Source organism: Rhododendron vialii, chromosome 13a (genome assembly GCF_030253575.1).
Source record: "Rhododendron vialii isolate Sample 1 chromosome 13a, ASM3025357v1".
Taxonomy (NCBI): Eukaryota; Viridiplantae; Streptophyta; class Magnoliopsida; order Ericales; family Ericaceae; genus Rhododendron; species Rhododendron vialii.
In genome coordinates, this window is record NC_080569.1 from 22,411,161 (window position 1) to 22,424,429 (window position 13,269).

At 35.7% G+C, this 13,269-nt stretch overlaps 1 protein-coding gene across 1 annotated transcript in view; it reads left to right on the forward strand.

Annotated features, from left to right (window-relative positions):
- LOC131313999 (uncharacterized) overlaps positions 1-13,269 on the forward strand; it is a 32,782-nt gene that overhangs the window by 4,614 nt on the left and 14,899 nt on the right. The window lies entirely within an intron of this gene.

A 13,269-nucleotide genomic window follows, 5' to 3' on the forward strand; every position in this document is an offset into this window, starting at 1 on the left:
ACTCGTTGCATGGTCATTACAGGTACACAAAAGTGTTTTTTTGGGAGCTGTGGAGAATATGGGAGAGACTCCATGATGTTATCAAAGATAGAGTGGGCAGCCTAGCTAGGTAGTACTCTAGTCCGTTCACATCTTTTTGAGTTGATAGTACTTTCGAATTAGCATGTATGGTCTAGGTACTGTTTTTGAAAACTTTTTTGTTCCTAAGGCTACTGCCATGTTGCTGCTGTTATTTAGTGGACTGCTAGCAGCAAGTAGATGCTTGCTACTGATCTATACATGCTGATCTGATCTGATCTGTAGTTGCTTACTACTACAAGCATTGTTTAGGATATTGAAGTCCCTAGTGAATTTGTACAGCTGCTGTTGCATTGGTTTCTCAATTAGTGTGGCGTTCATGTCATTTATCTCAGTTACTTGCTTTTAGAGCTTTTCTGCACAGATTAGTTCCTGTATTAGCCTTGTTTTAGCTGTACAGTATAACTGGTCTGTTCTGTTCTGCTGCTGATGTTGTCTGTTGTTGTTGTTTGCTGCTGCAATTCAAGTAGTTAGATACAATGTTGTTGATTTTTGTAGCTGATTAATAGCTTTCGTATCTCTTAGCAGATTTTACTTGGTTTTGACCTATCCTTGGGGGGTTGTCCCTTGGAAAGTTTATGCTTTTCTAGGGGGCATGTCCCTAGCTATTCATAGTAGTCCACTCCTCAAGTTATGATTGCTTGTTGCTTCTGCCAAGCTGGGATGTTACTGTATCCCACAAATCTACTGCTTTGTTTCATCTGTTGCTGCTACTGATATGGCAACGGCCCCATCTGTGGCTTCTATTCCACGGCTACTGCTGTTCTATTTTGTACTTCCTGTTATGGGTGATTCAAGCCAAGATGGTATAGCCTATGGCAGCAATCTGCTGCTTCTGTTATGTTGCTAAGTTGCTATTCTGTCGTGTATTACTACTGTAAATTGGGCCTCAAGTAGTACAGCTTTGCTCTTGGAAGTCCTGAGTTCTTTCTACTTCTAGTCCTTGTGCTACTGATGACTATTTGAGTTGATAGTACTTTCGTTGTGTCCCGTTGAATGTTATCTGCTTGTTTGGAACTGTTCGGATTAGTGCTTGTTTGGAAGTAGAGCTATGTTTTTTTCTTATGTATGGGATGTATTGTGCTCGTACTCTGGTTTGTGTTTTTGTATTGTTGAAAGTTAGTGACAACTTTGTGAGAACTCAGCACTGGACAAAATTAAGTCCAGATTGGTGCACTTTTGGAATTTGTGAAGTAATGAACAAAATTAAGTCCAGATTGCTTCTCTTTAGAAAGCAGAAAATGAGAGGTCAAGTAATGAACAAACAGGCCTTCAAACTCCTCACTTTTCGTACCAACACCATGAAGTGTACGTATTCACTGGTCTTGTTGATCCAGACCATTCAACTCCCAAAAAGATGAGAATAGACTGCTGGTTAGGAGCTGGAATGTGCATTCCAGTATTCTGGCTTCGAGTTAGTCTTGCATAGGAGTTGAGTATTGTTTTGCTTCTTGTAGCATTGTTTGCTTTCTTATGTTGCTTTGTTTTGCTTTGGCCTTTTTGGCCTGACTGCTTGTAAAGGCTATATGCCTTATGTTTGGTTTTGTTTGCGTGCAATGAAATGGTTAAGTTACCAAAAAAAAAAACTCCTAAAAAGATTGTCCTGAACTGGTTGATAGATTTCTTGAAAGTATGGTTCTTGATTCCACTGCCACTGATGGGGAAATTCAAAAAATGGCCAAAACTTCTCTAGTTTTTTGGTTAGGAATCAGATGCTTTATGGACTTATACTAAGAGTCTGAGACACAAGGAAAAAGAGAAAAAAGACAATAAAGTATAGTAGTGTTTGTTAACTAGAAAAATGCTACAAAAATACACAATGAGCAAAACCAGTTCAATTTCATTCATTCACAAAAAAATAGAGCTCTTGTTCACATCCTTTAAGTATATGCCTAATCATAAATCAATTGACAAACATAGCTCTTCTTCACATTCAGGTACTCACAATATTCTCATTCCCTTACCAAAAGAAATAAAATCTACAAACAAATTTCAATTCTTAACATAATGTACATTAAATACAACAAAGATCCCATTCGGTGTCACGACCCAACCCGATGAGACATGGGTCAATGACCGACCAATGAGATTAAGTCACCCTAGGTCTAAAGTTGTGAACAGTTAAGAGAAGATTTATTTAAAACCCCTTCATACTAGTTGGCAAAGGACTTAAGATTTGCGATTATAAATGTGGCATTTTTTTTTTTTTGAAGTTACTAACTTTCATATTGCAAACTATCCAGAGTTCTAGCGTGCGGATGCAAAAAGTCATACGAGTACATAGATTACACAGCTTAAGTCATCATAGACCTGGACAAACCGGCTAACCAAAAACTATCCTATATAACAGATCTTAATGACAACGGCACATATGAGCATATATACAACAAAAGAACTTCCACTTTAGGCGAAGATTAGTCCATCTACTGCTGTTGACCTGAAAAGAGTTATTTTGAAAATTCATAAGCTAAAGCTCGTGTGAAACATGACACATCGAATTCAAAGTTTAACTTGAAAAACTTCTTGAGAAACAACAAGTTCTTTCTTCCATCCTTGTTATGTCATGGATTGATCAAACCAAATTAAATCGGTAAAATGAAATCTTATCATTTCTAGCTTTAAGTAGAAAACCTTCAAGATATTCAAGATATCATATTATCCTCTCTGTTCGTCGATTTCATACATCTTCCATGAACAAGTTTCAATCAGAAATCTAGAGGAGCTACCTCTACATAAAAGGAAATGACGTCAAACCATCAGGATATCTGATCAATATCCTCCAACCTTATTACTCCAATTCCACTTTGTCTTTTTACCGTCCTCAAGTAGGGACACATGTTCAGATGCATCGACAAGAAAATTATATGTTCCTTTTCATCATTATGTCATAAGAAATTCCTTTTTCATTATAACATGCAAAGGCGATTTAGGCATTAAAACAAAGTATGACAAAGATAGTGCATGTTTCACCTCTCGTCCTGCCGATGCAGCTAAGGCTAGACGTGTCCTACTGGTTCACCCTCGCACACCCGAACCTAAACATAAAGTAAGACCAAAGTCAAACATCGACCAACTAAGATGTTAAAAGTCAAAAGAAGAGAAATTAGTCAATAGAATAAGTATAGAAACATAATTACTTCTCAAAGAGTAAAATAGTCTATTAACCTTTAATATAGGAGACTCAAACTATTTTAATCAACTTAAAATTTAAATTAATGAAAATCTGATCCAAAAGTAAAAACTCAAAGAAAATTAACATAAAAGATTAACTTCACCGGTTAGTACAAGAAAATGGTAGTTTAGGCACAAAATGGCCCTATGGGCAAAATAGTAATTTAAACTCTTTCTCTTTTTTTTTTTGTAAACACTTTGGTACATGTCACACTATGTCAAATCTTGTGCATGCATGATTTTAGGATAATAGAAAACTTATTCAGTCGATAGGAGGTGTCGGGGTTCGTTCTTGGTATCAAACGTCCATTTATCGCCAAACGATGCACCCGACTTAAGTAATCAACTTAAAAATTCAAAATACAACTCAATATAAAGAAAAGAATAAGACATGCAAAGTCACAAGAAATTTGTATACATATAATAAAATGCTAGACTAGTTTTAAAACCGACAGCATAACGGCTTAACCAAAAGTAATATCATAATTTATTTGAGACTAAAAACTAAAATTTAGGTTCTGATCTTAAAAGTAAATGTTCAATTAATTCATAAAAATTCGGAGAAAAATTAGTTCATAATACAAAATTTCACAAAAATGACTACGAACTACTCAAAATAGGAGAAATTGCCACCTTTTAACAAAAAGAGCATAACTCACTCATTTTTAATCCAATCAAAGTAATACTAGATCCCAAAGTTAACTAATCCATAGATGCAACTCTAGAAAAAATAATATAGTGACTCTCTTTACAAAACAAAAGCATAAATCTCAAAACAAAAGAGAAATTTCCAGATTCGTCCTACACTGGACAGCTTGCAGAAAAAAATTCATAACTAATTCATTTTAAATCCGTTTCAGTTGATTCCAGTGGCTAAATCTTCCCAACAAAAAGATCTACAACTTACTTGAAGGAACCCAGTAACAATTCGTAGCTTAAAAGAGTCAAAAATGGCAGAAACTGAAGCTCAGAAAATCTGTCCTAGAATTACAACATGTCTTAGCATCCCTTTTGGCTTGCATGCAAACCAAATCAGCTAAGATTCAACAAAATAAGATAAAAAAAACAGAAAAGATAAACTGTACCTAAGCTCTCTCTCTCTCTCACTCTCGGACCTCTCTCTCTCTCCCTCTCTCTCTCTATATATGTGTTTTGTTTTGGTTTGAAAAAGAACAACACAAGTCAAGCAAGTCAAGCCTATTTATAGGCAAGGGAGAAGTTGGTGGACTGAGACAAGTGTCCTTGATTTGGACATTTTGTTGAATCATCCATGCCACCGGTCCATGCAAAAGAGGAAAAAAAAAACTCGGTGTGTAGGCGCGCGCGCCTACGAAAACTGTCCGGAATTCGATCTCAGAAAAATACCAAATTCGTACCATAGACTAATTAGAAAATTTTAAGAATCGTCCTACTCTCGGAATTCTAAGGAAAAATCCAAAACTTTGAAATTTTAATCCAGCAGGCCTCTCGACTTCGAAACGTGCCTGCGGCCTAATTCGTAGTCGATACGCAATGTCAGCCAGAATCGGGCGACGTTCTACCTCCGATACTGAATCCTTGAACTAGTTCAATTTAAATCGTTTGAAAATCACCTCTAGGCTATCCGCAAGGTTGCCTGGAAGGTACCGTCGAATCGTCAAGACAAGTCATTTCTATGACCCTTAAGTCAACGAGTGACCGAAATCTTCTTAAAAAGATTAGTAAAATGACTAACTTATTCATTATACCATAATACCTAGTCATAATCGTATTATCTAGGTGAGAGTCCTTACATTCGGTGTCTTACAAATGCGAACACAACCCTTCCCAACAAGCTTAAGACTTCATTATAGCTGCCACGGCCATTACAAGAGCTATTCCAGAAAATATCAAGCTTACAACAGTTATGAAGTTCGTGTTTGTTGCCTTCCTTTCGAACTCTTGCACCGGTGGTACCAACTCCACCACATTGTCATTAGGTGCACGTGTAGATGTTGGAACTTGTAATTGGTTATGCATATTGATGGGGTTGCACCAGTCCTAATCATGGCAGCCACCTTGCTTAACCTCAAGTTCACAACGATAATATAGCCTTCCTGGATTTTTTTCGGATTCAGATTTTTTCACCGCAACCCTTTTCCCACAGTGGCATGTCCTGTTCTTATACTTGAGATAGTTTTGATTTTTAGAACTTCCCGTAGTGCTTGAAGATATTTTGGCTTCAAATGTCTCCCAAATATTGCAAAAAATGGTTCCACATTAGTAGTAAACATACTCCTATTTGCATAAAAGACTTGATTGCATGGGTAAAAAAAGTGCAGCAGTTCCAAAGATTAAAATGTCATTCAAGATTTAGCGCCAAACGCACCTGCTTGAAGCTTAAAACCAAAACTTCAAATTCTGTGTTACCTACAACATGGATTGTTTCACTTGGGAAACAAGAACGGGAACGTGGTATGCCACATCCCCTATATTGTGGAACCGTAAGGGTTAACTAATATAAAATTCACTGTTAAAATATACCTTTGTGACCGGTGAACGTTCCATTAAATAGAGCATTATATATCAGACAACTTTAAAAAATAAAAAAAACACATTCTAGGAACATTATGACCAATTTTTTGTCATGTTTCGTCAAAGTTACAGTCTCAAAGCTATCTCTTTCTAGCAGGGACACAAAGGACTTCAAATGGCCAGCACTTCTACTTAGCTGTGTCAGGTTGTTTTGTACCTGTTATTTCTGAAACTATTTTGCTTAAATTATACAATAGCTCTCTTTCATTTCTACTGCTAGAGAAAGCAAAGGTAACACATCTTGTCAGGAAGGCATGCTTCATTTGCGGCCACAATACCCAATTAACCCTCCATTTATAGGCCATATTGAAGGTACTAAACTACTTTAACAGGCACAAATTCCTTGGGTAAATAAAACTAGCTTATGGACGGCAAGAACACAAAGAGTGGAAGGATTGGACTATCAACAACAATCTTATCAACAAAGGATTTACCATTGAATCGATCTCAACACATTTCCTTTCAAGAAAGTTGTAAACCAAGGATGAGACATCAAAATGAAGAGGCATCTACATATCAAAATGACGAGGGATCCTATAGCCTATGTTTTTGATTTACAACTCTTTTTTTTTTTTTCAAGTTACATTTTTTGGAAAAAAAAAATTACAGAGATCGAGAGAGAGTGTGAAGATCCAAAAAGAGATAACAAGCCTCAACAAATGGGTATTTTACAACTCTGTTATTTTTTTTTTCGAGTTACATTTTCTGAAAAAAAGAAAAAAAAAAGAAAAAAAAAGAGAAGAAGATCTAAACCGAGAGACTAAGATACCTTCAAATGGAGCCCTAATCTGGTGATCTTTCGTGTTCTCCTTCATCAGATCGAGAGAGAGGTTCGTGTATTTTGCATTACGGGAGAAGAAAAAAATCGAGTTAGGGTTTCTGGGGAAAATCGAGAGATCGATCGAGAGAGAGACCTTGTGATTGTGTGTCGTCCTCTTCTTCGATCGATCGATATACAGTTGGCTTCGGTCGTCTTCGAAGTTCGTCGTTCGTCGTCTCCCTTGTTCTTCTCTCTCTTCGTCCGTGTTGAACAATGCCAAATGAGGGGATTTGGGGGTTTTGTTAGATCCGGCTGCAAAGCCCGGATGACTCGCGGACACATTTTTTACCCGACCCATGTCTCTTTTAACCCGTGAGTTTGTTCCTTTTTATCACAGCCGTTGGATGAGATCCAACGGTTTAAACGAGAAGTCCGCATTTTGCAAAAATAAAGACGTCCCTACCGACCTTAAAATAAGGACCTTATATGCGGACCTCCCCATTTTTCGCCTTTCCTGATCGAATTTCGATGATCCGAGCCGCTCAATGTGTTCAGAACATGATTTTAAAAGAACTTGCTAGAAATCGGCAAAAAAAGTGACCGGTAAGGGCTTGATTTGAGCAATTTTTATTTGAACTGTTCGATAAAAAACAAACAAAAACTGCTCGGATGAAGCCCTTCCCGGTCTTTTTTTTTTGCTGATTCCTCGCGGATACCCTTAAAATCACTTTCTGAACACATTGAGCGGTTCGGATCATCGAAATTCGATCGGAAAAGGGAGGTCCGCATTTTTTTAAAAATAAGGAGGTCCTTATAAGAAGGGGACTTACATATATACACACACACACACAATCCGTCTCCCGTAAGAACCACCTCATTTTAATAAAATGCGGACCTCCCTTTTTCGATTGAATTTCTATGATCCGAGTCGCTCAATATGTTCAGAACGTGATATTAAGGATACTCGCGAGAAATCAGAAAAAAAAAATGACCGGGAAGGGCTTCATCCGAGCAGTTTTTGTTTGTTTTTTATCGAACAGTTCAAACAAAAACTGCTCCGATGAAGCCCTTCCAGGTCATTTTTTTTGCCGATTTCTGGCGGGTACCCTTAAAATCACTTTCTGAACACATTGAGCAGCTCGGATCATCGAAATTGGATCGAAAAATGGGAGAAATGAGGAGGTCCGCATTTTAACTAAAATAATGACTCACTCATTTGAGATTGACTGTGTATATTATCAGTCAGGTTTCGGTGAGGGATATAAAATGCGGGACTCCCCTTCTCGATTGAATTTCGATGATTCGAGCCGCTCAAAGTGATCAGAACGTGATTTTAAGGGTCCCCGCGAGAAATCAGCAAAAAAAATGATCGGGAAGAGCTTCATCTGAGCAGTTTTCATTGAACGGTTCAAAAAAAACTGCTTGGATGAAGCCCTTTCCGGTCATTTTTTTTGTTGATTTATCGCGGGTACCCTTAAAATCATGTTCTGCACACATTGAACGGTTCGGATTTTCAAAATTTGATCGGAAAATGAAAGTTCTGCATTTTAACAAAGTGAGGGATCCCTCACTTGATCCGTGGTGATATATATATATATATATATATATATATATATATATATATATACAGAAATCTTCAAGTAGGGACCTCAAAATAAGGGCCTTATATGCGAACCTCCCATTTCTCGCCTTTCCCGATCTGATATCGATGATCCGAGCCGCTAAATGTGATCAGAACGTGATTTTAAGGGTACCCGCGAGAAATTGGCAAAAAAAATGACCGGAAAGAGCTTGATTTAAGCAATTTTTATTTGAACCATTAGATAAAAAACAAACAAAAACTGCTCGGATGAAGCCCTTCCCGGTCTTTTTTTTTGCTGATTTCTCGCGGATACCCTAAAAATCACGTTCTGAACACATTAAGCGGCTCGGATCATCAAAATTTGATCGGAAAATGAAGGTCCGCATTTTATTAAAATAAGGTAGTCCTTATAAGAAGGGGACTAGGTCCGGATCTCCTAAGGGATCCCGCACGGCCTTATCGTGCGGGACTCCCCTTTCCAGATCGAATTGCAACGATCTGAGCCGCTCAAAGTGATCAGAACGTGATTTTAAGGGTACTAGCGAGAAATCAAAAAAAAAAATGATCCGGAAGGGCTTCATCCGAAAGGTTTTTTATTGAAACGTTCAGTAAAAAACTGTTCGGATCAAGCCCTTCCTGATTATTTGTTTTGCTGATTTCTCGCGGGTTACCCTCAAAATCATATTTAGCATATTTTGAGCGGCTCGGATCGTCGCAATTCGATCGGAAAAGGGGAGTCCCGCACGGTAAGGCCGTGCGGGATCCCTCATTGGATCCCGAGTGATATATATATATATATATACACACACACACACGCGTATTAAATTTACCAGTAAACTGCATTTACTATTTGTTACTATTCATAAGTACTATTCATCCACGAAGTTACTATTCATCAGCTTATTATTCATTTACTATTCATTCACTATTCATCCACAAATTTTACTATTCACTTACTGTTCATAATTGGAATCAACTACTGTTCATACTTTTACTACTTTTACTATTTATAATCATTGCTATAACTGTGTTTTTACTCCCTCCTCCCTTCACCGACACACCTGTTACTCTGATAAACCCATGTTCTTCACTGTATCCCTCCTTCCGCCCCCTCATGGTATTAGAGCCAAGTAGGAAATTGTTGAAGAATTAAACTCAAGTAATTTGTAAGTTGTTTTTACTCCTGCTTAGTTTTCATTTAATATTTTTATCCTGTTGAAATTTTAGTTAGTATTTTAATTCGGTTATCATCGGTCGACCACCTTGTCCTCTGGCCACCTGAAAGTCGTCTGGGTTTCCCCAAAGTAAGTCCCAGGGTAGGGCAATGAATGGGGTAGGACGTGGAACTTAGGGTATGTGTTATGCAAGGTATGTGTTTATCATGATAATTTAGGATTAAAATATTGATGGAAAAATCTTTAGGGTTAAAATATTAAAAGAAGAATCTGTAGGATTAAACACAATGAATAGATTATTTAAGTGTAGTTCTTCAGCCAGTTCTTCAATGGCTTCTTTATCTGAGTTAACGGATATAGTCAATCAAGAAGAACATGAATACCATGATTTAGATACAAGATTAAATAATTGGAATATTCCCAAAATTCCAGTAAAAGAAATTTACAAGTCAAGCTTTTTAGATGATACTTTTCGTACTGATCAAGTAGCAAAACTGCAGAGCATGTTTATGCTATTACTAAGCAAGAAGAAAGATGTTCTCTTCTCAGTCAACATTCAGTCAAACGACACCTCGAAAGAGGATATAAATATATTCATGTAGGATTAATACAAATAGCAGTTAAACCACTTACCAGAAAAGGATTAAATTCCTCAGCTCTGTTGTCTTTGCGAGACAGCAGATTCACAGTTTATAGTGACAGTCTGTTAGGACTAATGGAGTCAAGTCTACATAATGGTCCAGTTTATTTTAACTGTTACCCCGATTTACCCCTTAGTTTAAATGACAAAAATATTCTAAAAACATTAACATTAAATATTCAAACTGCTGGAGCAATCACCCAAATGCTTGAAGGAAGTCAATCAATTGCATTAATTTACCATCTTTATTACAAATGTATGAAAACTAATTTGAACATTCATGCATTAGTCAAAAGTCCAAAAGACAAAACTGTCCTATTCAAAGTTGCACAAACGCCAATATTCAAGTACCCAAAACCATCTCCTGGAATGATATCCAGTTACCAGCCAGTTGGCTTAGTGAAAATGAGAGTTTCCCACAGAAACTCCAGAATGACACAATTGATCTAGATTATATTCAACAATACCTAGATGGTACGGTTAGGATAAGTTTTGATCAACAAAGAACAAACCCTCCTCTGAGAATCAGAGAATTAAGTAGGTCAAATAGCTCAGTTGCTATTGACAGATCAGTCACCATGCCTAGAAAAGACAAAAATTTGCTTGATCCTAGCATTAAATTAAAAGGTGTTGAGTCAAGTTCACAAATTAGTAAACCCTGTTATTCTACACAGTCAAAATTTGAAGATGAAGACACCTCCCAAGGGTCTCCAACTCAAACAGATTTTGAAGAAGTTGACCCAAGTTTACATGTTTTACATAAAGATTTTGAAATTGATTTTGATAAATTATACAAAGAATTTAAGTTAAAGAAAAATAAACAAAAAAGAAAAGACTATGCTAATAAATATTCACAATTCAAACAAGCCAAAATAATTGCTCAATGGGAAAACTTCATGAATGAAATAAGTACTGAAATCTATTTTTTCAATTACTTAGAAAAATATTATAAAAAGGCTAAAACTATTACGACAGTTACAAAAAGGGAAAAGAATTCTTACCCCAATAGCATATCTTCTCAATCCACTATTAAACCAAATCAAAGTCAAAATATTAAAGAGGCTACTGTACAGAACCTCAAACAAAAAGTCAATCTTATTAAAAAAGACATTGCCAAATTGAAAAAAGAACCTGATAATCAGTTATCTGTTCAGAATATTAACTACCAGGATCACTATCAAAAATGGAATACTAAAGTTCAATTAATAGTTAATGATTTCAAAATAGAAATTGATGCTCTTATTGATACAGGTGCGGACCTAAATTGTATCCAAGTAGGATTGGTTCCTACCATGTATTTCCATAAAACGACTGAACAACTAAACTCTGCAAACGGCAGTAAAATGCAAATTAATTATAAATTACTCAAAGTACATATTTGTCAAGATAAGATTTGTTTCAGGACTTCTTTTGTGTTAGTATAAGATCTGACTGACAGAGTAATTTTAGGAACACCATTTATCTGTTTACTTTATCCTTTTACAACTAGTGAAGAAAGAATTACCACTCAACCTTTTGGTCAACAAGTAACTTTTAAATTCTTGACACAATTAGAATATAGAGAACTAAGACAATTAAAAAATCCTATATTTCCATTGATTAATAAAATAAGTCAAAAAACAAACCAATTAAAATTTTTGCAAAATGAAATTAAATATAAAAGAATTGAAGAGCAACTTACTAATGAATTTCTTAATCAACAGATTAAAACATTTACAAAAAAACTAGAAAAAGAAGTTTGTTCTAGTCTTTTCAGTGCCTTTTGGCGTAGGAAAAAACATATAGCAACTTTACCATATATAAAAAAATTCAATGAAAATCAAATCCCTACAAAATCTAGACCCATTCAAATGAACCCCGAAGTAATGGAAACCTGTAAAAAAGAAATTAATGAACTGCTTAATAATAATATTATTAGAAAAAGTAAATCACCATGGTCATGTCCGGCTTTCTATGTCAATAAAAATGCAGAAAAAGAAAGAGGTGTGCCAAGATTAGTCATAAACTACAAACCATTAAACACAGTATTAGAATGGATTAGATACCCAATTCCTAATAAAAAAGATCGAATCAACAGATTAAGTAATGCAGTTATCTTCTCAAAATTTGTTTTAAAGAGCGGATTCTGGCAGATCCAACTACACCCTACTGACAGGTATAAAACAACTTTCACTACCCCATTTGGACATTACGAATGGAATGTGATGCCTTTTGGATTAAAAAATGCTCCTAGTGAATTTCAGAACATAATGAATGAAATATTTAATCAATTTAGTCATTTTATTATAGTCTACATAGATGATGTCCTTATCTTTTCAAATTCAATTGATGAACATTGGAAACATTTAAAATCTTTTATTGAAATTATCAAACAAAATGGATTAGTCATCTCAGCTCCCAAAATTAAATTATTTCAGACAAAGATAAAATTTTTAGGATATGATATTCACCAATCAACCATAGTACAAATCAGTAGAGCAATTCAATTTGCTGATAAATTTCCTGATGAAATTACTGACAAAAATCAATTGCAAAGATTTTTAGGATCATTAAATTATATAGCAGAATTTTATAAAGATCTTAGAAAAACATGTCAACCCCTGTTTGAAAGATTAAAAGACAATCCCCCCCTTGGTCACCCCTACATACTTCTATAGTCCAACAAGTCAAAAAATACGTCAAGTCATTACCATGCCTAGGAATTCCTACGATTAATTCATTTAAAATCATTCAAACTGATGCCTCCGACATTGGTTACGATGGCATACTTCTCCAAAAAATCCATCCCAGTTCCCCTGAACAAATTGTTCGCTTTCATTCTGGTCTTTGGAATAAAGCACAAAGCAATTATAGTACTATTAAAAAAGAAATTTTAGCACTAGTATTATGTATTTCAAAATTTCAAGATGATGTATTAAACCAAAAGTTTTTTGTCAGAGTTGATTGTAAAAGTGCAAAATATGTTCTGGAAAAAGATGTTAAGAACATAGCTAGTAAACAGATCTTTGCTAGATGGCAGTCAATTTTAAGTATTTTGTACTTTCCAGCTATTAAAAATTATTTTTTTCAGCAGCATTTAGTATAGAGAATTCTTATTCATCCACAGTACTTTCCAGCTAAGCTATTTAAAAATAGCAGCATTTACAGAAGCAGAACTACAGACCAGCCATGGAAGAGAAAAGCGCAGAGAAAAGTAAGAAACCAACCCCAGCTCCAAAAAATCAGCTTGCACTTCCTCCGACCAACTATGGAAACAGGTATCAAGTGCTTGGGCAAATCCCCAAGACTAGTTACAATTCTGCACTCGCAT